This window comes from Zalophus californianus, chromosome X, assembly GCF_009762305.2.
Source record: "Zalophus californianus isolate mZalCal1 chromosome X, mZalCal1.pri.v2, whole genome shotgun sequence".
NCBI classification, from domain to species: Eukaryota; Metazoa; Chordata; class Mammalia; order Carnivora; family Otariidae; genus Zalophus; species Zalophus californianus.
Window position 1 is genome coordinate 63,935,021 of NC_045612.1, and position 27,987 is coordinate 63,963,007.

General features: G+C 37.1%; 1 long non-coding RNA gene across 1 annotated transcript in view; it reads left to right on the forward strand.

The window, feature by feature from the left end:
- Window positions 1-3,480: 3,480 nt before the first annotated feature.
- The window catches only part of LOC118356483, a 32,872-nt gene continuing 8,365 nt past the window's right edge, over window positions 3,481-27,987 (forward strand). The window contains exon 1 of the long non-coding RNA XR_004819792.1: window positions 3,481-3,611. This is a non-coding gene — a long non-coding RNA (uncharacterized LOC118356483). The remainder of the gene's footprint in view (window positions 3,612-27,987) is intronic.

Consider the following 27,987-nt stretch of genomic DNA (forward strand, 5'->3'; position numbering starts at 1 on the left):
AGAGAAGTGACCCAAATCAACAAAATCATGAATGAAAGAGGAGAGATCACAACCAACACCAAAGAAATACAAACAATTATAAGAACATATTATGAGCAACTCTATGCCAGCAAATTAGATAACCTGGAAGAAATGGGTGCATTCCTAGAGATGTATCAACTACCAAAATTGAACCAGGAAGAAATAGAAAACCTGAACAGACCTATAACCACTAAGGAAATTGAAACAGTCATCAAAAATCTCCGAAGAAACAAAAGCCCAGGGCCAGATGGCTTCCCAGGGGAATTCTATCAGACATTTAAAGAAGAATTAATACCTATTCTCCTGAAACTTCCAAAAAATAGAAATGGAAGGGAAACTTCCAAACTCATTTTATGAGGCCAGCATTACCTTGATCCCAAATCCAGACAAAGACCCCATCAAAACAGAGAATTACAGACCAATATCCTTGATGAACATGGATGCAAAAATTCTCACCAAAATACTAGCCAATAGGATCCAACAGTACATTAAAAGGATTATTCACCAGGACCAAGTGGGATTTATTCCTGGGCTACAAGGTTGGTTCAACATCCGCAAATCAATCAACGTGATACAATACATTAACAAAGGAAAGAGCAAGAATCATATGATCCTCTCAATAGATGCAGAAAAAGCATTTGACAAAGTACAACATCCTTTCTTGATCAAAACTCTTCAGAGTATAGGGATAGAGGGTACATACCTCAATATCATAAAAGCCATCTATGAAAAACCTACAGCGAATATCATTCTCAATGGGGAAAGGCTGAGAGCTTTTCCCCTAAGGTCAGGAACGCGGCAGGGATGTCCACTCTCACCACTGCTATTCAACATAGTATTAGAAGTCCTAGCCACAGCAATCAGACAACAAAAAGAAATCAAAGGCATCCAAATCGGCAAAGAGGAAGTCAAACTCTCACTCTTTGCAGATGATATGATACTGTATGTGGAAAACCCAAAAGACTCCACCCCAAAACTGCTAGAACTCATACAGGAATTCAGTAAAGTAGCAGGATATAAAATCAATGCACAGAAATCAGTGGCATTCCTATACACCAAGAACAAGACAGAGGAGAGACAAATCAAGGAATCTATCCCATTTACAATTGCACCCAAAACCATTAGATACCTAGGAATAAATCTAACCAAAGAGGCAAAGGATCTGTACTCAGAAAACTATAAAATACTCATGAAAGAAATTGAAGGAGACACAAAGAAATGGAAAAACGTTCCATGCTCATGGATTGGGAGAATAAACATTGTGAAGATGTCAATGCTACCTAGAGCAATCTACACATTCAATGCAATCCCCATCAAAATACCATCCACTTTTTTCAAAGAAATGGAACAAATAATCCTAAAATTTGTATGGAACCAGAAGAGACCCAGAATAGCCAGAGGAATACTGAAAAAGAAAAGCAAAGCTGGCGGCATCACAATTCCGGACTTCCAGCTCTATTACAAAGCTGTCATCATCAAGACAGTATGGTACTGGCACAAGAACAGACACATAGATCAATGGAACAGAATCGAGAGCCCAGAAATGGACCCTCAACTCTATGGTCAAGTTATTTTTGACAAAGCAGGAAAGAATGTCCAACGGCAAAAAGACAGTCTCTTCAACAAATGGTGTTGGGAAAATTGGACAGCCACATGCAGAAGAATGAAACTGGACCATTTCCTTACAGCACACACAAAAATAGACTCCAAATGGTTGAAAGACCTAAACGTGAGACAGGAGTCCATCCAAATCCTAAAGGAGAACACAGGTAGCAACCTTTTCGACCTTAGCCGCAGCAACTTCTTCCTAGAAACATCGCCAAAGGCACGGGAAGCCAGGGCAAAAATGAACTATTGTGATTTCATCAAGATAAAAAGCTTTTGCACAGCAAAAGAAACAGTCCACAAAACCAAAAGACAACCGACAGAATGGGAGAAAATATTTGCAAACGACATATCAGATAAAGGGCTAGTATCCAAAATCTATAAAGGACTTATCAAACTCAACACCCAAAGAACAAATAATCCAATCAAGAAATGGGCAGAAGACATGAACAGACATTTCTCCAAAGAAGACATCCAAATGGCCAACAGGCACATGAAAAAGTGCTCAACATCACTCAGCATCAGGGAAATCCAAATCAAAACCTCAATGAGATACCACTTCACACCTGTCAGAATGGCTAAAATTAACAAGTCAGGGAACGACAGATGTTGGCGGGGATGTGGAGAAAGGGGAACCCTCCTACACTGTTGGTGGGAATGCAAGCTGGTGCAACCCCTCTGGAAAACATTATGGAGGTTCCTCAAACAGTTGAAATTAGAGCTACCGTTCGATCCAGCAATTGCACTACTGGGTATTTACCACAAAAATAAAAATGTAAGGACCCGAAGGGGTACGTGTACCCCAATGTTTATAGCAGCAATGTCCACAATAGCCAAAGTGTGGAAAGAGCCAAGATTCCCATCGACAGATGAATGGATAAAGAAGAAGTGGTATATATACACAATGGAATATTATGCAGCCATCAAAAGGAATGAGATCTTGCCATTTGCAACGACGTGGATGGAACTGGAGGGTGTTATGCTGAGTGAAATAAGTCAATCAGAGAAAGACATGTATCACATGACCTCACTGATATGAGGAATTCTTAATCTCAGGAATCAAACTGAGTGTTACCGGAGTGGTTGGGGGTGGGAGGGATGGGGTGCCTGGGTGATAGACATTGGGGAGGGTATGTGCTACGGTGAGCACTGTGAATTGTGCAAGACTGTTGAATCACAGATCTGTACTTCTGAAACAAATAACGCAACATATTTTAAGAAAAAAGAAAAGAAGATAACAGGAGAGGAAGAAAAGGGGAGTATGTCAGAGGGGGAGATGAACCATGAGAGATGATGGACTCTGAAAAACAAACTGAGGGTTCTAGAGGGGAGGGGGTAGGGGGATGGGTTAGCCTGGTGATGGGTATTGAGGAGGGCACGTTCTGCATGGAACACTGGGTGTTATGAACAAACAATGAATCATGGAACACTGCACCAAAAGCTAATGATGTAATATATGGTGATTAACATAACAATAAAAAAATTAATAAAAAAACATCAGAGCCTGTATCTGTTGTTAATTAATTAATATGTAAAAATGATATGATGTTTTAACATAATGAATCGAGACTTTAGAATTATTCATTTCTTTTATTTTTTTAGTTCATTGTGTTTCTAGAATTGTCCATTTTGTTTAAGACTTCCAATTTATTAGCATGATGTTCATAATATTTTAAAATAATTCTAGTATATCTGCAGTTATTTCTCCTTTTTCATTCCTACGAAGTTTTTTTTTTTTAAGATTTATTTATTTATTTATTTGACAGAGAGAGACACAGTGAGAGAGGGAACACAAGCAGATGGGGTGGAAGAAAGAAGCAGGCCTCCCACCAAGCAAGGAGCCCAATGTGGGGCTCGATCCCAGGACTCTGGGATCATGACCTGAGCTGAAGGCAGACACTTAACAACTGAGCCACCCAGGCGCCCCTCCTATGAAGTTTCTTTATGCCTTCTCTTTTTTCTTTGATCAGGTTCTACAGAGAAATGTGAGTATTATCAGGCTTTACATAGAACTTAACCTTGGACTTTTTGATCCTTTCTATTATATCTTCATTTCTATTTTTTCCTGAGTTTTTTTCCTTATGCTTTTTTGAGTATATTCCATATTTTTCTTGACTTGTGAGATAAATGCTTATCATGTTAATTTTCAGCTTGCCTTTTCCATTGTGAATTTTTTGGATAATATATATACACTTTTATTTATATTTTATTTTATTTTTTTTTATTATGTTCAGTTACCCAACATATAAGACATCATTAGTTTTTGATGTAGTATTCAATGATTCATTAGTTGCATATATGTGCCCTCTTTAATACCTATTACCCGGTTACACCATCTCCCCACCCCCCTCATTCCTGTAATCCTACGTTTGTTTCCTGGAGTCCAGAGTCTCTCATGCTTTGTCTCCCTCTCTGATTTCTTCCCATGCAGTTTTCCCTCCTTTTCCCTTTGGTCCTCTGCACTATTTCTTATGTTCCACATATGAATGAAACCATATGATAATTATCTTTCTCTGCTTGATTTATTTCACTTAGCATAATACCCTCCACTTCCATCCATGTCAATGCAAATTGTGGGTGTTCAACTGTTCCAATGGCTGAGTAATATTCTGTTGTATATATGAACCACATCTCCTTTATCTTTTCATCTGTTGAAGGACATCTCAACTCCTTCCACAGTTTAGCTATTGTGGACATTTCTGCTATGAACATTGGGGTGCATGTGCTCCTTTTCACTACATCTGTATCTTTGGGGTAAATACCTAGTAGGGCAATTGCCGGGTCAAAGGGTAGCTCTGTTTTTAACTTTTTGAGGAACCTCCATGCTGTTTTCCAAAGTGGCTGTACCAGCTTGCATTCCCACCAACACTGTAAGAGGGTTCCCTTTCGCCACATCCTCTCCAACATTTGTTGTTTCCTGTCTTGTTAATTTTGACCATTGTAACGTGTAAGGAAGTGTCTAATTGTGGTTTTGATTTGAATTTCCCTAATGGCTAATGATGATGAACATTTTTTTCATGTGTCTGTTAGCCATTTGTATGTCTTCTTTGGAGAAGTGTCTGTTCATGTCTTCTGACAATTTCTTGACTGGATTATTTGTCTTTTAGGTGTTGAGTTTGAGAAGTTCTTTATAGATCTTGGATACCAGACATATATCTGTATTGTCATTTGCAAATATCGTCTCCCATTCTGTGGGATGCCTCTCAGTTTTGTTGACTGTTTCCTTTGCTGTGCAGAACCTTTTTATCTTGATGAAGTCCCAAAGTTCATTTTCGCTTTTGTTTCCCTTGCCTTTGGAGATGTGTCTTGAAAGAAGTCGCTGGGGCTGATGTCGAAGAGGTTACTGCCTATGTTCTCCTCTAGGATCTTGATAGATTCCTGTCTCAAATTTAGGTCTTTCATCCATTTAGACTTTATCTTTGTGTATGGTGTAAGAGGATGGTCGAGTTTCATATTCTGCACATGGCTCCAATTTTCCCAGCACCATTTATTGAAGAGACTGTCTTTATTCCATGGCATATTTTTTTCATGCTTTGTCAAAGGTTCATTGACCATAGAGTTGAGGGTACATATCTAGGTTCTCTATTCTGTTCCACTGATCTGTGTGTCTGTTTTTTGCTAAAACCATGCTGTCTTGATGATCACAGCTTTGTAATATAGCTTGAAGTCAGGCAGTATGATGCCCCCAGCTTTGTTTTTCTTTTTCAACATTTCCTTGGCAATTCAGGGTATTTTCTGGTTCCATATAAATTTTAGTGTTGTTTGTTCCAGCTCTGTGAAAAATGTTGATGGTATTTGATAAGGATTGCATTGAATGTGTAGATTGCTCTGGGAAGCATAGACATTTTAATAATGTTTATTCTTCCAATCCATGAGCATGGAATGCTTTTCCATCTCTTTGTGTCTTCCTCAATTACTTTCATCAGTGTTCTGTAGTTTATAGAGTACAGATCCTTTACCACTTTGGTTAGGTTTATTCCTAGGTATCTTATTTTTTGTGCAATTGTAAATGGGAATGATTTCTTAATTTCTCTTTCTGTAGTTACATTGTTACTATATAGGAAAGCAATTGATTTCTGTGCATAGATTTTGTATACTGCCACGTTGCTGAATTTCTCTATGAGTTCTAGAAATTTGCGGGTGGAGTCATTTGGGTTTTCCACATAAAGTATCATGTCATCTGTGAAGAGAGAGAGTTTGACTTCTTCTTTGCCAATTTGAATGCCTTTTATATCTTTTTGTTGTCTAATTTCTGAAGCTAGGATGTCTAGTACTATGGTGAACAAAAATGTTGAGGGTGGGCATCCTTGTTGTGTTTCTGACCTTACGGGAAAAGCTCTCAGTCTTTTCCCCATTGAGAAATATATTTGCTGTGGGCTTTTCATAAATGGCTTTATGATATTGAGGTATGTTCCCTCTATCTCTATATTTTGAAGCATTTTAATCAGGAAAATATGCTGTATTCTGTCAAATGCTTTTTCTGCACCAATTGAGAAGATCATACAATTGTTGTCTCTGATTTTGTTAATGTGATCTATCACGTTGATTGATTTGTGAATGTTGAACCACCCTTGTATCCCAGGAATAAATCCCACCTAATCATGGTGAATAATGCTCTTAATGCACTGTTGGATCTTATTGGCTAGTATCTTGTTGAGTATTTTGACTTCCATGTTTGTCAGGGATATTGGTCTTTAATTCTCCTTTTAGATGGGGTCTTTGGTTTGGGAATCAGGATAATGCTGGCTTCATAGAACGAGTTTGGAAGTTTACCTTCCATTTTGATTTTTTAGAAATAGCTTCAGTAGAAAAGATATGATTTCTTCTTTAAATTTTGGTAGAATTCCCCTGGGTAGCCATCTGGCCCTGGACTCTGTTTTTTGGGAGGTTTTTGATTACTGTTTCAATTTCTTTGCTGGTTATTGGTCTGTTCAGATTGTCTGTTTCTTCCTTTTCAGTCTTGGTAGTTTATAAGTTTCCAGGAATGCATCCATTTCTTCCAGATTGCCTAGTTTGTTGGCATATAGCTGCTGGTAATAATTTCTAATAATTGTCTCTATTTCCTTGGTATTGGTCTTGATTTCTCCCCTTTTATTCATGATTTTAATTTGGATCCTTTCTCTTTTCTTTTGGATAAGTCTGGCTAGAGGTTTATCGATCTTATTCTTTCAATGAACCAGCTTCTAGTTTTGTTGATCTGCTCTACTGTTTTTTTTTTTTTTTTTTTTTTTTTTTTTTTTGCTTTCTATTTCATTGATCTCTGCTCTAATCTTTATTATTTCTCTTTTCCTGCTTGGTTTAGGTTTTATTTGCTCTTCTTTCTCCAGGTCCTGTAGGTGTAAGGTTAGCTTGTGCATTTGGGATTTTTCTACTTTTTTTGAGAGAGGCCTGGATGGCTATGTGCTTCCCTCTAAGGACCACTTTTGAAGTATCCAGTAGGTAGTGAATTGATGTGTTTTCATTTTCATTGGTATTGGATGAACTGTTTAAGTTCCTCTTTAATTTCCAGATTGAACCATCCATTCTTTAGCAGGATGCTTTTTAACCTCCAAGTGTGTGCATTCCTTCCAAATTTTTTCTTGTGGTTGTGTTCCACTTTCAAAGCATTTTGTCCTGAAAATATGAATGGAATAGTCTCATTCTTTTGGTATCCATTGAGACCTGATTTGTGACCCAGAATGTGGTCACATATTCTTTCAGTTTCTGCTAGTCCTGGAAGCTCTTTATCTCTCTCTCTCTCCATTCTGATTGACAGCCTTGCTGGATAAAATATTCTTGGCTGCCTATTCTTGTCATTTAGTACCCTGAATATATCTTGCCAGCCCTTTCTAGCTTGCCAGGTCTCAGTGGATAGGTCTGATGTTAATCTGATGTTCCTACTTTGTACATAAAGAATCTCCTCTCCCTAGCTGCTTTCAGGATAGCTTCCTTGGCTCTAAGATTTGCAAGCCTCACTCTTATATGTCAATGTGTTGATCTGTATCTATTTTTGGAGGGTTCCTCTCTGCCTCTTGGACACAAATGCTTATTTCCTTCCCTCGATTAGGGAAGGTCTCAGCTGTGATTTGCTCAAATATACCTTCTAGTCCTCTTTCTCTCTCTCCACCCACTTGGGGATCCCAATAATTCTGACATTGGAATGTTTCATGGCATCATTGCTCTCTCGAAGTCTGTTTTCATGGACTACTAGCTGCCTATCCCTATCTTACTCAGCTTCCTTCCTTTCTAGCCTATCTTCTAGATCACTGATTAGTTATTCTGCCTCATTTACCCTGGCTGCTGAAGTATCCAGTTTAGACTGCATCTCATTCATAGCATTTTTAAGTTTGGCCTGATTAGATCTCATTTCTGCCACTGATTTTTTTGTCAAGGCTGGCTATTGACTTTGTGTTTGCTATCCTGCAGAGTATCTCTGACATCTTGCTTATATCCGTATCCATTAATTCTGTGGCAGAGGACATTGTCTCTTGTTGTCATCTTCGTTGGGAGTTCCTCCTCCTAGTCATTCTGTCGAGAGATGGTTGAACGAATGAACATAGTTTAAAATATCAACCACGATTCAAAAAAAAATGCACCTTATAAAAAATCCAAAGTGGTTGAAAGTGACCACAGATACGCATCCAAAGCCAAGATGATCCAAAACAATAAAAAAGAAAAAAATTAAGAAAAGAAAAAGAAAGGGGGTGCAAGGAGAGAGATTATAATCTCTCAGGGTGAACAAAGCATGGTGATCTGCCTGTTCCTGATTGATTTTTGGTCTCTGTGTTAGACAACACTATATCCCAGAATTGCAAAAAATTCAGAACGAATATATATATACATATATATATATATATATATATATCAAGATAAAATTGAATACTGTGAAAAATGGGCTAGTATGGGACATAAACCTATAAAACATAGATGTGAAAAAAATAAGTTCATTGACTTAAAAACATCGGTTGGAAAATAAGAATCTATTTGATACAGAAACAGGGTAAAAAGTAGAAAAAAGAAAAAAAGAAAGAATAAGAAAAGAAACTAAAAAAGAAATGTAAGATTTTAGCCTGAAATATAAATGAGTCATGAGGGAACACCTGGAGCTCCGTATATTATTTTCCCCTGGCACTGGAGTTTTACAGTCCTGTGGGAAATAACCTTATCATTCACTTGTTCTTCCTGTCTGTCTTCTGGGGGAGGGGCCTGCTACTCAGCCTCTCAGGTGTCTTTGCCTGGGTGGAGTTGCCCCACCCATTGTCAGGGGGCTGGGCTTAATGTGAGCTGGTTGGATTTTTGGCTTTTGTTCCCTGGAGTCTTTCTGCTTCTCTTTAGAGGGTCAGAGCAAATATGACTAAGCGGGATTCTCTGGTTTGCAGTATCTCCCCCCACCTCAACAAATCCTCCAGGTCAAACCCTCTCCACCTCTGCACGTATCAAACTCTGCACAGACTTGCTCAAATTGTGCCCACCGCACCTCTCCCCAGGGGGTCACGGGGACCAGTGAGCATCTCTGTGCTTTGTGACTTTGCAATTGTCAGCAGCAGTCCAGTATGAGCTCGCATGTGCACCCTCTTCTGCAGCTTCCAGGTCATTCTGGGTGCTGCCCCAGTGTCCCTTCAGGGTTCACACCATCCTGAGAGCTATTGCCCAGTTGTGGGCTCCTTGTGTGCCCAACTGCTGAATCCCGTGGCTCCTGCCAGCTGCACCCTCCTGGGCGAGTTACAGGGACCCTTGAACATCTCTGTGCTTTATGACTCTTCAACTGCTAGTGGCCATGGGCTCTCGTGTGCACCCTTTTCCACAGCTCCCTGGTCATGCTGGGTGCTGTCCTATTGTCCTTTCATGGGCCACACCGCCCTGAGAGCTGTTGCCCTGCCATGAGCGCAAGCCATTTTCTATCTCCCATAGGATGTTAAGCAGCCCACACCTTCTAGTCTTTTTCAGGGTGGTCAGGCAGAGGGCAGTCTCCCTACCTGCTTGGCTCACAGTTTATTGTGACTGAAGCTGAGAGTCCCTTCTAGGCTTGCTGACCATAAATAGTCTTCCCACTCCAGTGCTTGGGCACTCTTGGTGCAGGCTCCCACATTCTTTCTGAGTCTCCTGGAATCCTGAGACCACAGTGATCCACCTAGAATTCTGCCCTATTCATCCCCTGTGCCCTTTTCAGAAGGGGGTGCCTCTCACTAGAGCAGATTTCCAAGGGTCCTGATTTTTTGCTCTGGTGTTATATCACTTTCTGGTGGCCAGCTTATGGAGGTTCCCTCCCCCCTCCATTTATCTTCCAATATTTCCCTTGAAGATCCCATGTTCCACACCTCCTACCTTGCAAAAAATAGTCATTTTTCTGCTTGTGGAGATCCAGATAAATCTTCTTATATATCAGGTTGAATTCATGTATGTTTAGAATATTTCATAGATATCCAACTAAATTTGAGGGACCAGATGAAATGAGGTCCCCTATTCTGCCACCACCCTGCCCCTCTCTCCATATGTACACTTTTTAAAATACAAGTATAATTACCATACAGTGTTATATTAGTTTCAGGTTACAATGTAATGATTCAACAATTTTATACATTGCTCAGTGCTCATCACAATATGTAAACACTTAATCCCCTTCACCTATATCACCCATCCTCCCATCCACCTCCCCTCTGGTAAACACCAGTTTGTATTCTGTATTGAAGAGTATGTTGGTATTGAGTTGTATAAGTTCCTTGTATATTCTGTATACTAACCCTTTATCAGATATATCATTTGCAAATATCTCTTCCAGTCATTAAGTTGTATTTTTGTTTTGTTTATGGTTTTATTTGCCATGCAAAAGCTTTTGTTTAGGGATAGTTACAATAGTTTAATTTTCCTTTCATTTTTCTTGCCTTAGGAGACATACCTAGAAAAATGTCTACAACTGAGTCAAATTACTGCCTATTTTTTCGTCTAGGAATTTTATAGTTTCAGGCCTCACATTTGGATCCTTAATTCATTTTGAGTTTATTTCTGTATATGGTATAAGAAAGTGGTCCAGTTTCATTCTTTTGCATGTAGCTGTCCAGTTTTCCAGCACCATTTGTTGAAGAGACTCTTTTTTTCCATTGTATATTCTTGCCTTCTACATCACAGGTTAACCATATGATCGTGAATTTATTTCTGGGCTCTCTGTCCTGTTGTATTGATCTATATATCTATTTTTGTGCCAGTACCATACTGTTTTGACTACCATAACTTTGTCATATGTTTTGAAATCTGGGATTGGGATACCTTCAACTTTTTTCTTTCTCAAGATTGCTTTGTCTATTTGTATTTTTTGGGGGGGTTCCATACGAATTTTAGGATTATTTCTTCTAGTTCTGTTAAAAATGCTCTTGGTATTTTGATAGGGATTGCATTACACATGTAGATTGTATTAGATAATATGGACATTTTAACAATATTTGGTCTCCTAATCCATGGGCATGGGATATCTTTCTTCAATTTCTTTCATCTGTGTCATCTTCAATTTGTTTCATCAGTGTTTTATAGTTTTCAGAGTATAAGTCTGTTACCTCCTAGGTTAAATTTATTCCTATGTATTTTTCTTATTTCTGTTGCAATAGCAAATGGGATTTTTTTTTTGAAATTTCATTTTCTGCAGTGATTTAAAGAATGCATGGAGTGCTTCCATGAGAGCTAGCATTCACTGAGATGCTATTCCATGAACATAGGAGCTGGCTGGCACCACTTCCCTACCCCGCCCCTCACCATAAACACAAAGCCATCTTTGGGAAACAGCACACTGCCAACACTGGATCCTTAACTTGCCGACACCAAACCCCACACCCCAGCACTCTGCCAGGACGGCCTTGCTAAGTCAAGCTTGCCTCAATCCCAATGCTGTGGGCCCCACCCCCAGACCGGGACAAGCTCCTGCTCATACTATGTCTCTAAAGCCTGGAGTTTTAAAGGTCAGCAGGTTTGGCTGAGATAGAACTTGGTGAGCACTGTGCTGTACCTGAGAAGGCAGGCAAAAAAATCCTGAGGCAGACAGCATGGAAACAGGATCTCAGAACATGTGGGGCACAGAGTGGGGAGATTATTTGCTCTTCTTGTAGTGCTTCCCCTGAGAGACAACATTGCAGAAATGCCTCTCTAGGAACAAAGGAACTGGTTGACCCCATTTCCTTCTCTTACCCCTTAGCATAAACACAGAGCCACCTGTGGGAAATAGCACAGCACAAACACTGCATGCTTATGTTGTTTATACCAAGCCCCACCCCTGTGTGCTTTGTTGTTACGAACCCCCTTTTCAAGCTTACCTCAGTCCCAGAGTGCCCAGCCTCTTCCCCAGAAGATCAGCACAAACCCCTGCCCACACCATGTCTCCTAACCAGAGAGTTCTGCAGGGCCTCAGTTCTTGTGGAAGTAGTATCAGGTCTCATTTTATAAGCAGACCAGAGCACACCTACTTAAAACTCGCCACATTCAGGACAATACCAAATGCTGCCCAGAGAAAACAAGCAGAGCCTCTGCCGATGACTTGTCTGAAGGATAGAACAGCCCAAATACAGGGGCGCCTGGGTGGCTTAGTTGGTTAAGCGACTGCCTTCGGCTCAGGTCATGGTCCTGGAGTCCCGGGATCGAGTCCCACATCGGGCTCCCTGCTCGGCGGGGAGTCTGCTTCTCCCTCTGACCCTCTTCCCTCTTGTGCTTTCTATCTCTCATTCTCTCTCTCTCTGAAATAAATAAATAAAATCTTTAAAAAAAAAAAAAAGAACAGCCCAAATACAACAGCATAGCACACGAAGCACACACCAGAGACACTTCCTGAAGTGCCAGGCCCTGGACACTGCATGACCTCTTTTACATAAAGCCATTACTTTCAGGATCAGGAGACATAACAGGCTTTTCTAACACAGAAGATGGCAGAGGAATTCATCCCAAATAAAAGAACAAGATAAGTCCAGGGCCAAGATCTAAGCAAAACAGATACAAGTAACATGCCTGATGGAGAATTTCAAGCAACAATCACAGTACTAACTGGGCTTGAGAAAAGTATAGAAGACATGAGTGAGTTGCATACCACAGAGATAAAAGAGTTAAAAAAGAATCAGAGATAAAGAATGAAATAAATGAGATTGGAAACAGGCTTGATATAATGAGCAGGCTGGAATAAGCAAGGAAGGAATTATTGACATACAAGATAAAAGAAAATAATGAAGCTGAAAAAAAGAATTATGAGATAGATTTCAGGAACTCAGTGACTTCATTAAATGTAATAACATTCTTCTTATAGGCGTCCCAGAAGATGAAGAGAGAAAATGGGGCAAAAAAAAATTTATTTGAAGAAATAAGGACTGAAACCTTCCCTGATCTGGGGAAGGAAAGAGACATTCTGTCAGGAGGCACAGAGAACTTCCATCAAAATAAAAAAAACAGGCCAACACCAAGACATACTGTAAATAAAATTACAAAATACAATGATAAAAAAAAATCTTAACAGCAGCAAGACAAAAGCAGTCCTTAACTTACAAGTCTAGCTAGATCTTTCTCAACATAAACTTGTCAAGCCAAAAGAAAGGGGCATGATACATTCAACATGCTGAATGGGAAGAATCTGCAGCCAAGAATCCTCTATCCAGCAAGGTTATCATTCAGAATAGAAGGAGATATAAAGTTTCCCAGAAAAACTAAAGGAGTTCATGACCACTAAGCCAGCCCTGCAAGAAATATAAAGGGAACTCTTTGAATGGAAGGGAAAGACCAAAAGTGTCAAAGACAAAAAAGGAACAGAAAATCTCCAAATAGAACAATAAAACAAGTAATAAAATGGCACTAAATACACATCTATCAATAACTACTCTGAATGTAAATGGACTAAATGGTCCTATGAAAAGGCATAGGGTTTCAGAATGGATAAAAAAACAAGACCAATCTGTATACTTCCTACAAGAAACTCATTTTGGACCTACAGACACCTGCAGATTGAAAGTAAGGGGAGGGGGAGACATTTATCATGCAAATGGATGTCAAAAGAAAGCCAGAGTACCAATACTTATATCAAAGTAGACTTTAAAACAAAGAATGCAACAAGAGCATTATACCATAATAAAGGTGACAAACCAAAAAAGAATGTCTAACAATGTTAAGTATTTACACACCCAACACAGCAGCACCCAAATGTATGAAATAATAACATACATAAACTAATTGGCAATAGTACAATAATAGTAGAGTATTGTAACACCCCACTTATACCAATGGATGTATCATCTAAACAGAAAATGAACAAGGAAACAGTGGCTTTGAATGACACACTGGAACAGATAGACTTAACAGCTCTATTCAGAACATTCCATCCTAATGCAGCAGACTACATGTTCTTTTCAGGTGCACAGGGGCATTCTCCAGAATAGATCACATATTAGCTCATAAAGCACACCTAAACAAATACAGAAAGAAAATCATACCATGCAACTTTTCTGACCACAATGCTACAAAATTAGAATTCAACCACAAGAAAATATTTGGAAAGACTACAAATACATGGAGGTTAAACAACAGGTTCCTAAACAATGAGTGGCTCAACCAGAAAATCAAAGAAATAAAATACACATGGAAACAAATGAAAAAGAAAACAACATTGCAAAATCTTTGGGATACAGCAAAAGTGGCCCTAAGAGGGAAGTATATAGCAATGCAGGCCTACCTTAAGAAGCAAAAAAAAAAAATTCTCAAATAAACAACCTATCCTTATACCTAAAGAGGTAGAAAAAGAACAACAAACGAAGCACAAAGCCAGCAAAAGGAAAGAAATAATAAGGAATAGAGTGGAAATAAATGACTAAATGATACAGAACCTAAAAAAAAAAAAAAAAAAAACAGATCAATGAAACCAGGAGCTGGTTCTTTGAAAAAATTAACAAAATTGATAAAACTTTAGCCATGATTATCAAAAAGAAGATAAAAAGGCCCGAAATAAATAAAATTACAAATGAGAGGGGAGAAATAACAACTAACACCACAGAAATACAAGCAATTATACGAGAATACTATGAAAAAAAATATGCCAACAAATTGGACCGCATTGAAGAAATGGATACATTCCTAGAAATGTATAAACTACCAAAACAGAAACAGGAAGAAACAGAAAACTTGAACAGATCAATAACCACCAAATAAATTATGAGTAAGTAATCAAAACACTCCCAACAAACAAAAGTCCAGGGCAAAATGGCTTCACAGGGAAATTCTACCAAACATTTAAAGAAGAGTTAATACCTATTCTAATAAAATATTAACAAATGTAATCCAACAATACATTAGAGAAATCATTCACCACAATGAAGTGGGATTTACTCCTGTGTTACAAGGGTGGTTCAATATTTGCAAATCAATGTGATAGACCGCATTAAATAAAGGATAGAACCATATGATCATTTTAATAGGTGGGGAAAAAAAGCATTTGACAAAGTTTAACATTCCATTCATGGTAAAAGGCCTCAACAAAGTAGGTTTAGAGGGAACATAGTTCAATATAATAAAGACCATCTATGGAACACCTACAGCTAATATTCTAAATATGGAGAAACTGAGAGTTTTTCCTCCAACGTCAGGAAGAAGACAAGGATTTCCCTTCTCACCACTTTATTCAACATAATACTGGAAGTGCTATCCACAGCAATCAGACAACAACAACAAAAGAAAATAAAAGGCATATAAATAAGGAAGAAGTGAAAATTTCACTATTTGGAGATTATATGATTATATAGAAAACCCTAAAGACTCCATCAAAAAAACTCAAACTGATAAACAAATTCAGTGAATTCTCAGGGTACAAAATCAATGTACAGAAATCTTGCAATTCTATACACCAATAATGAAACGGCAAAAAAAGAAATCAAGGAATCAATCCTATTTACAATTTCACCAAAACTATAAGATACCTAGGAATAAACCTAACCAAAGAGGTGAAAGACTCTGAAAACTATGTAGCACTGATGAACGCAATTGAAGATGAAACAAAGAAATGTAAAGGCATTTCATGCTCATGGATTGGAAGAACAGATATTGTTAAAATATCTCTACTACCAAAAACAATCTACACATGTAATGCAATCTCTATCAAAATGCCACTAGCATTTTTCACAGAGCTGGAACAAACAATCCTAAAATTTGAATGAAACCAGAAAAGACCCCAAATAGCCAAAGCAGTCTTGAAAAAGAAAAGCAAAACTGGAGGCATCATAGTTTTAGACTTCAACTATATTAAGCTGTAGTGTTGAAAACAGTATGGTACTGGCACAAAAATCAAAACATAGATCAATGGAACAGAATAGAAACCAAGAAATGAACCCACAACAATATGGTCAATTAATCTTCAACAAAGTAGGAAGAATATCCAATCAAAAAAAGACAGTCTTTTCAACAAATTGTGTTGGGAAAACAGGACAGCAATGTGCAAAAGAATGAAACTGGACCACTTTCTTATGCTGTATATAAAAATAAATTGAAAACCTATTAAAGACCTAAATGTGGGACCTGAAACCATAAAAATCCTAGAGAAGGACACAGACAGTAACCTCTTTGACCTCAACCTCAGCAACTTCTTTCTGGATATGTCTCCTGAGGCAAGGGAAACAAAAGGAAAAATAGATTATTGGGACTTTATCAAAATAAAAAGCTTCTGCACAGTTAAGGAAATGGTCATCAAAAGTAAAAGGCAACGTACAGAATGGGAGAAGATATTTGCAAATGCCTTATCTGATAAAGGGCTGGTATCCAAAATATATAAGGACTTAATAAAACTCAGCCCTCCAGAAATGAATAATCCAATTAAAAAATGGGCAGAGGACATGAATAGACATTTCTCCAGAGAAGACATACAGATGGCCAACAGATATGAAAAGATGCTCAACATCACTGATCGTCAGGGAAATACAAATCAAAACTACAATGAGATATCACCTGACACATGTCAGAATGGCTAAAATCAACAATACAAGAAACAATAGGAGTTGGCAAGGGTGTGGAGAATGGGGAACCTTTTCGCACTGTTGGTGGAATTGCAAACTGTTGCAGCTGCTCTGGAAAATAGTATGGAGGTTTCTGAAAAAGTTAAAAATAGAACTGCCTTTTGATGCAGCAATTGCACTACTGGGTATTTACCCAAAGAATACAAAAATACTAATTAAAAGGGATTCATGCACCCTGATGTTTATATAGCAGCATTATCAACAATAGCCAAATTATGGAAATAGCCCATGTCCATCCACTGATGAGTGGGTAAAGAAGATGTGATACATATCTATATCTATATCTATATCTATGCATACATACAGTGGAGTATTACTCAGCCATAAGAACAAATGAAATCTTGCCATCTGTAGTGATGTGGATGGAGCTAGAGAGTTTTATGCAAAGTGAAATAAGTCAGTCAGTTAAAAACAAATACCATATGATTTCACCCATATGTTGAATTTAAGAAACAAAACAAATGAGCAATGGGAATAAAAGTAGAGATGCAATCCAAGAAAGACTCTCAACTATAGAGAACAAACTGATGGTTACCGGGGGGAGGTGGGTAGAGGGGGTGGGTTCAGTAGGTGATGGGGATTAAGGAGTGCATTTGTAATGAGCACCAGGTATTGTATGCAAGTGTAAAATCAGTATCTTGTGCACCTGAAACTGATATACTGTATATTGACTAACTAGAAATTAAGTAAAAACTAAAAAAAGATCAGCTCATTAAGGGAGATGTCTAAGCAACCCATCTTCAGGAGTGCGGTGAGGTCACAGAAGAAGTTGGGGATGGTACTATCATACAGAAGAACAGTTGGACCAAGAGGAGGGTGTGCTACAGGGCATGGGTGCAACAGAAGAACCAAGACCCAGGTACTAATGAGATACACAGCTCCTGCCTCATGACAATGGTGTATTGAAGTGGCTGACAGATGGCCAAGTACCTGTCATATGCCTTCACTGCCAGAAGGAAATTGTCAAGACAACCAAAAATTATGAAAAAATACATCTAAGAAATGCACCCAACATAGGGCATAGATTGTTACTGAGTCTGCATGTTCACGAGCATCTTTGGAACTGTAATAGATGAAAGGGAAATGTCATAGAAAGCCAAGTTGTTGAGAAAGAAGTACCTGGGGATATGGAGGCAAGAGTCCAGCCTGATAAGCAGGATGATGACCAGGTTTCCCAGGACTGTGGTCAGGTACATGCCCAGGAACAAAGGAAAGAACATGCCTTTCTTCTCTGGCCAGTGGGGGAGTCCCAGGAGGAGGACCTGGGACAAGCTGTTCTGGTTCTCCTTCTTCATGCTGTTTTATTTCTGCTGGCATTTGAGGAAATTGAGGAATATCAGTGAACATGTCATAACATTATAAGGCCCTTTCTATGAAAATTCTTAATTCTAGCTAAAAAATATGTAAATAAATTTCTCCTTCTGCAACATCATTACTGTATGGAAACACAACAGATTATTAATTTTGTATCCTGTGCATTTACTGAATTCATTTATCAGATCTAAGAGTTTTTTGGTGGAATCTTAAGGATTTTCTATATATAGAATCTTGTCACCTGAAAATAGTGAAAGTTTTATTTCTTCCTTACCAATCTGAATGCCTTGTCTTTTGATGTTGTCTGATTGCTATAGCTAGGACTTCCAGTAATGTGTTGAATAAAAATCGTGAGAGTGGACATCCTTGTCTTGTTCCTGATCTAATAGAAAAAGCTCTCTGTTTTTCACCATTGACTATGGTATTATATGTGGGTTTTTCCTGTATGTCCTTTATTATGTTGAGGGATGTTCTCTCTAAATCTTTGTTTTAAGTCTTTATCATGAATGGATATTATACTTTGTGAAATGCTTTCTTCTGCATCTATTGAAATGATCATGTTTTGTATCCTTTCTCTTGTTAATGTGATGTGTTAAATTGATTGATTTGTAAATATTGAACCACTCTTGCATCCCTGGAATAAATCCCACTTGGCTTGGTTGTGGTGAGTGATTTTTTGTATTGTTGAATGCAATTTGCTAATATTTTGTTAAGGATTTTTGCATCCTTGGAGATATAGTTCTGTTGCTTTCTTTTTTGTGTGTCTTTATCTGGTTTTGGTGTCAGGGCAATGCTGGCCTTGGAGAATGAATTTGGAAGCTTTCCTTCCACTTCTATTTTTTGGAATAGTTTGACAATAATAGGTATTAACTCTTCTTTAAATGTTTTGTAGCATTCCTTGTGAAGCCATCTGGTCCTGGACTTATGTTTGGAATTTTTTTTTAATTTAATTTTATTATGTTAGTCACCATACAGTACATTATTAGTTTTTGATGTAGTGTTCCATGATTCATTGTTTTCATATAACACCCAGTGCTCCATGCAATATGAGCCCTCCTTAATACCCATCACTGGGCTAACCCATCCACCCACCCCACCCTGCAAAACCCTCAGTTTGTTTGATTACTGATTCAGTTTCATTGCTAGTAATTAGTCGGTTCACATTTTCTTTCTTCCTTATTCGGCTGTGGAATGTTATGTGTGTCTTGGAATTTATGCATTTTATATAGGTTGTCCAACTTGTTGGCCTACAATTTCTCATAATATTCCTTGATAATCCTTTTTATTTCTGTGGTGTTGGTTGTTTTTTCTCCTCTTTCACTTCTGATTTTGAGTCATCTCTCTTTTTTTGATGAGTCTGGCTAGAAGTTAATCGGTTTTGCTGATCTTATCAAAGAAACAGCTCCTGGTTTCATTGATTTGCTCTGTTGTTTTCTTATTCTTTATTTCATTTATTTCTGTTCTAATCATTTTTATTTCTATCCCTCTACTGGCTTGGGACTTTGTGTGGTCTGCTTTTTCTTGCTCCTTTATGTGTAAGGTTAGGTTGTTTATTTTGGGTTTTTTGTTTGTTTCTTGAGATAGGCCTGTATTGCTATGATCGTCCCTCTTTGAACAAGTTTTGCTGGATCTCAAAAGATTTTGGAAAATTGTGCTTTCATTTTTATTTGTCCCTATATATTTTTTGAATTCCTCTTTGTGGTTGATGCATTCATTGTTTCATAGCATGTTATTTAAGCTCCTTGCATTTTTCTACTTTCCAGACTTTTTCTTTTGGTTGATTTCTAGTTGCATATCATTGTGGTCAGAAAGGATGCATAAGATTTCATTCTTTTTGAATTTGTTGAGACTTGTTTTGTGGCCTAATATGTGATCTATTCAGGAATATTCCATGTGCACTTGAAAAGAATGTGTATTCTGTTGTATTAAGATGGAATGTTCTGAATATATTTGTTAAATCCATCTGTTACAGTGTGCCATACAAAGCCACTGTTTGTTGATTCTCTATTTGGATGATCTCTCTCAGTTGATGTAAGTGAAGTGTTAAAGTCCCCTACTATTATTATTATTGATTTCTTCTTTTATGTCTGTTAATATTTGCTTTTTGGATTATGTGCTTCCATGTTGGGTACATAAATATTTATAGTTGTTATATCCACTTCTTGTATTTTTTCTTTATGATTGTGTAGTGTCCTTTTTGTCTCTTGTGATAGCTTTGTTTTAAAGTCTATTTTATTTGATATAAGTATCGCTACCCCAGCTTTCTTTTCAATTTCATTTGTATAATGTTATTCCATCTTTCCATGTTCAATCTGCATGTATTTTAGTTCTCAAATGAATCTCTTGTAGGTAGCATATAGATATGTCTAGCTTTTTTATCTGTTCAGTTACTCTGTGACTTTTGGTTGGAGCATTTTATCTATTTAAATTGAAACTAATTACTGATATGTACTTAAGGACATTTTGTTACTTGTTTTATTGCTATTTTATAGTTCACTGTTCCTTCTCTCGCTCTCTTTTCTAGTCTTTTTATGGCTTTCTTTTAGTGATATACTTGGATCCTTTCTTTTTATTTTATTTTTTTGCATATCTATTACAGATTTTTGATTTGTGGTTATCATTAGGTTTCTATATAACATCCTATGCATATAGCATTCTATACTAAGCTGATGGTAATTTAAGATTTAAACCCATTCTAGAAGACCTATATGTTTACTCTCCCCACCCACATTTTATGTATATGATGTCATATTTTACAACGTTTTATTTTGTGACTCTCTTGACTGATCTTTGTAGATGTAATTGATTTTAATGATTTTTTCCTTTAACCTCCATACTGGTTTTGTAATTAATTAATCTATTACTTTAATTATGTTTGCATGTACCTGTGATTTTTTTATTCCTAATTTTCTTACTACTGATTATTGTCTTTTCTTTCACTCAAAAATTCGCATTTACATTTCTTAGAATGCTTGTTTAATGGGGATGAACTAATTTAACCTTGGGAAATTATTTCTCCTTCTATTCTGAGTGATAGCCTTGCTGGATAGAGTGTTCATGGTTGCAAGTTTTCCTTTTAGCACTATATCATGCCACTTTCTTCTGGTCTGCAAAGTTTCTGCTGATAAATCAGCTGATAGTTGTATGGTGTTTCCCTTGTATATAACTTCTTTCTTTTCCTTTGCTTCTCTTTAAATTCTGTATCACTACTTTTGGCCATTTTAATTATTATGTGTCTTGGTGTAGACCTGCTTGTGTTGATTTTTGGGATTCTCTGATTCCTGGATCTAAATGTCTGTTTGCTTCCCCAGATTTAGATGTCATCAGCTATTATTTCTTCAAATATATTTTCTTTCCTCCTTTTCTCTCTCTTCTCCTTCTGGGATCCCTATAATGTGAATGCTATTATGATTGATTTTGTTGCTGAGTTTCCTTAACCTACTTTCATTTGTTTTATTTTTTCTTTTTGCTGTTCAGCTTAGTTGCTTTGTATTACTCTATTTTCCAGCTCACAAACCCGTTCTCTTTTTTCTTCTTTTTATTTACTTTGCAATTTTTATATTAATGCCAGTATTATTAGCATATGGTATTATATTAGTTTCATGTGTAAAATTAGTTTCATATTAGCATATGGTATTATATTAGTTTCATGTGTAAAATTAGTTTCATGTAAAAAATATTAGTTTCATTAGTGATTCAACAATTGTATATATTTCTCAGTGATCATCAAAGTAAGTGTACTCCTTAATCCCCTTCACCTATTTTACCCATCCCCCCTCCCACCTCTCCTCAGGTAAACATCATTTTGTTCCCTGTAGTTAAGAGTGTGTTGGTTTATCTCTCTCTCTCCTTTTTTATTCCCTTTCCTCATTTGTTTTGTTTTTTAAACTCCACATATGACTGAAACCATATGGTATTTATTTTTCTCTGACTTATTTCCCTTAGCATTATACTCTCTAGTTCTATCCATGTTCTTAAAAATGATAAGATTTCATTCTTTTTTTATGGCTGAATTGTGTATATATATATATATATATATATATATATATATATATATATATCCACATAGTTATGTTTTTTTTTGCATTTATCAATTGATGGATATTTGGGTCGATTCCATAATTTGGCTATTGTTAATAATCCTGCTATAAACCTAGAAGTTCATATTTCCTTTTGGATTAGTGTTTTTATATTCTTTGGGTAAGTACCCTGTAGTGCAATTGCTGGATCATAGGGTAGTTCTATTTTTAACTTTTTGAAGAACCTCTATATTGTTTTCCACAGTGGCTGCACCAGTCTGCATTCCCACCAACAGTGCACGAGGCCTCCCCTTTTCCCACATCCTTGCCAACACTGTTGTTTCTTGTGTTTTTTATTTAAGCTGTTCTGATGATTGTGAGGTGATATCTCACTGTAGTTTTGATTTGCGTTTCCCTAATGGTAAGTGATGTTGAGCATCTTTTCATGTGTCTGTTGGCCATCAAGATATCTTCTTTGGCAAAATGTGTGTTCATGTCTTCTGCCCATTTTTAAGTAGATCATTTGGTCTTTTGGACTTAGTGTTGTATCACGTATTTATATCTCTTTGATTCTAATCCTGTATTGGATATATCGTTTGCAAATATTTTCTCCCATTCAGTAGGTTGCCCTTTAGTTTTTCTGATTGTTTCCTTTGCTGTGCATAAACTTTATTTAGATGTTGTCTCAGTAGATTATTTTGCTTTTATTTCCCTTGCCTCAGAAGATATATGTGGAAAAAATTTTGCTATGGCTGATGTCAGAATAATTACAGCCTGAGCTCTCTTCTATGATTTCTATGGTTTCTAGGCTTAAATTTGGGTTTGTAATCTATTTTAAGTTTATTTTTATGTATGGTTTAAGTAAGTGGTCCACTTTATTTTGTGTGTACCTGTCCAGTTTTCCCAACACCATTTGTTGAAGAGACTTTTTCCCATTGGATATTCTTTTCTTGCTTTGGTGAAGATTAATTGACCATATACTTATGAGTCCATTTCTGGGGTTTCTATTCTGTTCTATTGATCTGTGTGTCTGTTTTTGTGCCAGTACCATACTCTTCATCACTACATCTTTGTAATATAACTTGGGAGTCCAGAATTGTGATACCTCCAGTTTTGTTTTTCTTTGTCAAAATTGCTTTAGCTATTGGGGGTTTTTTGTGTGTGTTTCCATACAAATTTTAGGATTGTTCCATATAGTTCTGTAAAAACGCTGTTGGTGTTTTGGTAGGGATTACATTAAATCTGTAGATTGCTTTTCGATAGTATACATATTTTAATAGTATTTATTTTCCCAATGCATGAGCATTGAATGTCTTTCCATTCCTTTTTGTCTTCTTGAATTTCTTTCATCAGTGTTTTATAGTTTTCAGAGTGCAGGTCCTTCACCTCTTTAAGTTTTTTGCTAGGCTTCTTATTAATTGTGTGCAATTTTAAAGAAGATTTTTTTTTTAATTTCTGTTCCTGTTGCTTCATTATTAGTGTCTAGAAATGCAACAGATTTCTCTTCATCGATTTTGTATCCTGCAACCTTTCAGTGCATTTGTTTATCAGTTCTAGTATTTTTAGTGGAGTCTTTAGGGGTTTCTACATGTAGTTTCATATCATGGATTTTTGTTCTTTGGGAATTTTTTGTTACTGATTCAATCTCCTTGCTTATGATTGGTCTATTCAAATTTTCTACCTCTTCCTGCTTCAGTTTTTGGTAAATTATGTGTTCTAAGAATTTATCCAATTCATCTAGGTTGTCCAATTTTTGGCATATAGATTTTCATATTTTCTTATAATTGTTTGTATTTCTGTGGTGCTTATTGTTATTTCTCCTTTTTAATTTGTAATCTCACTTGAGTCCTTTCTTTTTTTTTTCTAATAAGTCTGGCCAGAGGTTTATTAATTATCTTTTCAAAGAACAACCTCCTGTTTTCATTTATGTTTTACTATTTTTTTTTAGTTTCTATATTATTTATTTTTGCTATAACCTTTAATATTTCCTTCCCTCTGCTGGTTTTGGGTTTTGATTGTTGTTCTTTTTCTAACTCCCTTAGATGTAAGGTTAGGTTGTTTATTTGAGCTTTTTCTTGCTTCTTGAGGTAGGTCTGTATTGCTATAATCTTCCCTTTTAGAACCACTTTTGCTGCATCCCAAAGATTTTGAACCATTTTGTTTTCATTCATTTCCATGTAATTTTTTATTTCTTGTTTGATTTCTTGGTTGACCCATTCATTGTTTAGTATCATTTTATTTAACCTCCGTGTATTTGTGTTCTTTCCAGATTGTGTGTGTGTGTGTGTGTGTGTGTGTGTGTGTGTGTGGTTAATTTCTAGTTTTCATAGTGTTGTGTTTAGAAAAGATGCATAGTACGACTTTGGTCTTTTTGAATTTGTTGAGACTTGTTTTGTGGCCTAATGTGTGATCTATTTTGGAAAGTGTTCCATGTGCTCTGGAAAACAATATTTATTTTGCTGATTAGGATGATATGATATGAATATATCTATTAAATCCATGTGTTCCAATGTGTCATTCAAAGCCACTGTTTCCTTGTTGATTTTTCTCTTTGAAATATCTGTCCGTTCATGTAAGTGGTGTGTTAAAATCCCCTACTTCTCTTGTATTACTGTTGATTATTTTACTTATGTTTGTTTTTAGCTTATATGTATTTGGTTGCTCCCATGTTGTTTGCACAAATATACAATTGTTAAATTTTCTGGTTGAAATGTCTCTTTTTTATTATATAGTATCCTCCTGTCTCTTGTTACAGTCTTTGTTGTAAAATCTATTTTGTCTGTAATAAGTATTGCTACCCCAATTTTCTTTTCACATCCATTTGCATGACAAATGTTTCTCCATGTCCTTATTTCAGTCTGCAGGTGTCTTAGGTCTGAAATAAGTCTCTTCTAGCAGCATATAGATTGAGCTTGTTTTTTTAATCTATCACCCTATGTCTTTTGATTGGAGTGTTTAATCTGTTACACTAAAAATAATTATTGATAGGTATATATTTATTGCCATTATCTTGTTTTGTGGTTGTTTTTGTAGTTTTCTCTGATCCTGTCTTCCCTTGCTCTCTTTCATGGTTTATTGGCTTTCTTTAGTTGATATACTTAGATTCTTTTCCTTTGATCTTTGCATATCTATTACTGGTTTTTGATTTGTGGTTACCATTTGGTTTGTGTATAACATCTTCTGCATATAGCAGTATATATTAAGTTGACTATCATTTAAGTTTGAACCTATTCTTTATTCCTCTCCTCCCTATGTTTTAGGTGTATGGTGTCATAATTTACATCCTTTTATTTGGTTAATCTCTTGACTGATTTTTAGAGATATATGTATATTTTACTGCTTTCATGATTCCTACTTTTTGTACACTCGCTCATGTTCTTCCTATTCCAAGAGTTCCCTTTAGTATTTCTGATTGGGCTAGTTTAGTGGTCATGAATTCCTTCAGTTTTTGCTTGTTCAAGAAACTTTGTCTCTCCTGTTCTGAATGATAACCTAGCTAGATAGAATACTCTTGGCTGCAGATTTTTCCCATTCAGCTCTTTGACTATATCATGCCACTCCTTTCTGGCCTGCAAAGTTTCTGCTGAAAAATCTGATAGTCTTAGGGGATTTTCCCTTGTATGTAACTCTCTTCTTTTGCTGCTTTTATTATTTCTTTTTCTTGCTGCTTTTAAAGTTTTTTCCTCATCACTACTTCTTGCCATTTTAATTATGATATGTCTTAATGTGGACCTCCTTGGGTTGATTTTGTTGGCAGGTCTCTGTGCCTCCTGGATCTGGATATGTTTGTCCTTCCCCAGATTAGGAAAGTTTTCAGCTATTATTTCTTCAAAAAATGTTGTGTCCTTTTTTCTCTCCTCATTCTGTGATCCCTATAATGCAAATGTAATTATGCTTGATGGGCTCACTGCATTTCCTAAGTCTATTCTTGTTTTGTATAATTCTTTTCTTTCACTTGCTCATCTTGATTGCTTTCCTTACTGTTTTCCAGATCATTACTTCATTCCTCTGATTCCTCTAGCATGCTGTTTATTCCAGCAAGTGCATTTTCAAATTCATTTGTCTTTTTTATTTATCTCTTGTTCTTTTTTATTCCATTGTTTAGGGTCTCACTGATATCCTCCCCTATTTTATCAAGGCCAGTGATTACCCTTAATGTTCATTACTTTAAATTATGTCTCATGCTTATTGCTTGTATCTCTTTCACCTAGGTCTCTTGCTGTGGTTTTGTCCTATTCTTTCATTTGGGACTTATTCCTCTCTCTTTCTTTTGTTTGTGTCTTTTTCTTTGTGTTAGGAAAGTCAGCTATGCCTCCTCTTGAAGGTAATGGCCTTATTAAAAAGAGGTCCTGTACTGTCATGTAGTGCAGAGTCCCCTGTTCCCCAGGACCGGGTGCTTTAGGGGTATTGTCTATGTGTGTTGCCTATGCCCTGCTATTGTGTCCTGGCTGCTATTTCCTTCAGTCCAGTCATCTGCAGAGGCTGTCTTTGCTTCTTATGGGCAGTGTTTGGTCCCCAAATATGGTGGGGCACAATTTATCAAGGTGTACACTAGCCTGCTTATGAAATGTGTCCTATTGCTGCCACCCCTAGAACCAAGGTCCCATAATATGTGTATTAGAGATATGGTATTTCAGGGTTTTAACTGCAGCCCTGAGTCTGAATGGGAAGTGCCAATCCTCTGAATCACGGTGGCGTGGGCCTTAGTGTAAGCAAGTTAGGTGGCTTGTGTCTGCATGGAGCTGGTTTCCACAGGTGGCATTGTGTTTATGCTGAGGGGCAGGAGAGGCAGGTGGAGCCTGCCAGCTCCTTTGTTCCTGGAAATGTCTTCATGCTGTCCCTGCCCCTCTGGAATTCCTTTGAGTTGAGTAAGTAGCTCTTTCTCCTGTATGCCCCAGGTGTTTTGCAAACTACTACTTCTAGGTTCTATCTGCACCTGCTCTTTGTCATTCTATCACTTTAAGGGTGGGGACTCAGTTTCATATCACCCTCCAGGTTCTCCCAGAGTTTTGCCCACTATTTTTAAAATTCCAGGCTTTAATTCCTGCTCATTTAAGAATTCACAAAATTCTGCCCTTCTCACATTCAAAACCAAATGTTATGGGGATTCATATTCATGGGGACTCCCTGGTGTGATAGTCTGTCTCTCACTCTTCACTGAACCACCTGCTCCTTCCTGACCACAGACGGCTAAAGTTTGTTTTGCTCCCAAACCACATCTTAGCCCTTCCCATGTTCTTAGATGTGGCCACTTTTCTAACTTTAGTTGTGGAGAGGGTTCTACCATTATTTGGTTTGTTTTCTCGATTATTAACAGTGATGTGACTGTTATCTAGTTATCACCATGGGAGGAGGTGAACCTAGAGTCCTCCTACTCCATTATCTTCCCAGTCTATTGGAATATCTGATCTTTTGCTTCCTCTGTTCTATTATTTCTTCCCTCTAGTGTATTTTTACGTTTAGTTATTGAGTTTTTCATCTCTGATTGTTTTTTTTTTCCTTTACATTTTCTCTTTGTTGAAGGTTTCACTGAGAACTGCCAGTCTTTTCTCAAGTCCGGTATGTATTTTTATAACTATTATTTTGAATTTTCTATGCAGCACATGGCCTATCTCCATTTCATTATCTCTTTTGCTGTGATTTTGTACTGGTCTTTCATTTCAGGCATCGTGTCTCCTCATTTTGTCTAATTACCTATTTATATGTATTAGAGAAATCAGCTACATCATCTGATCTTCAGAGTAGTGGCCTATAAAGAAGAGGTCTTATATGGCCTTGTAGTGCAATGTACCCTGTTTACCAGGTCCAGGTGCTTCAGGGCATCTCCTATGTGCATTGCTTGTGCCCTACTGTTGGAGTTAAGACACATTTGCCTTCAGTGCACTCAGCTGCAATGGCCCCCTTTGCCTGTTGTGGTTAAGTCCTTGTACTGTTAAGGGGCCAGTCTGGGGCCTCCATGGGCTTGTAGATGGGTCAGACCAGGTGTCTGCCCTCACCTTCTTTTTCTGGGATTGGGTTTGCACCAATCTGCTGGG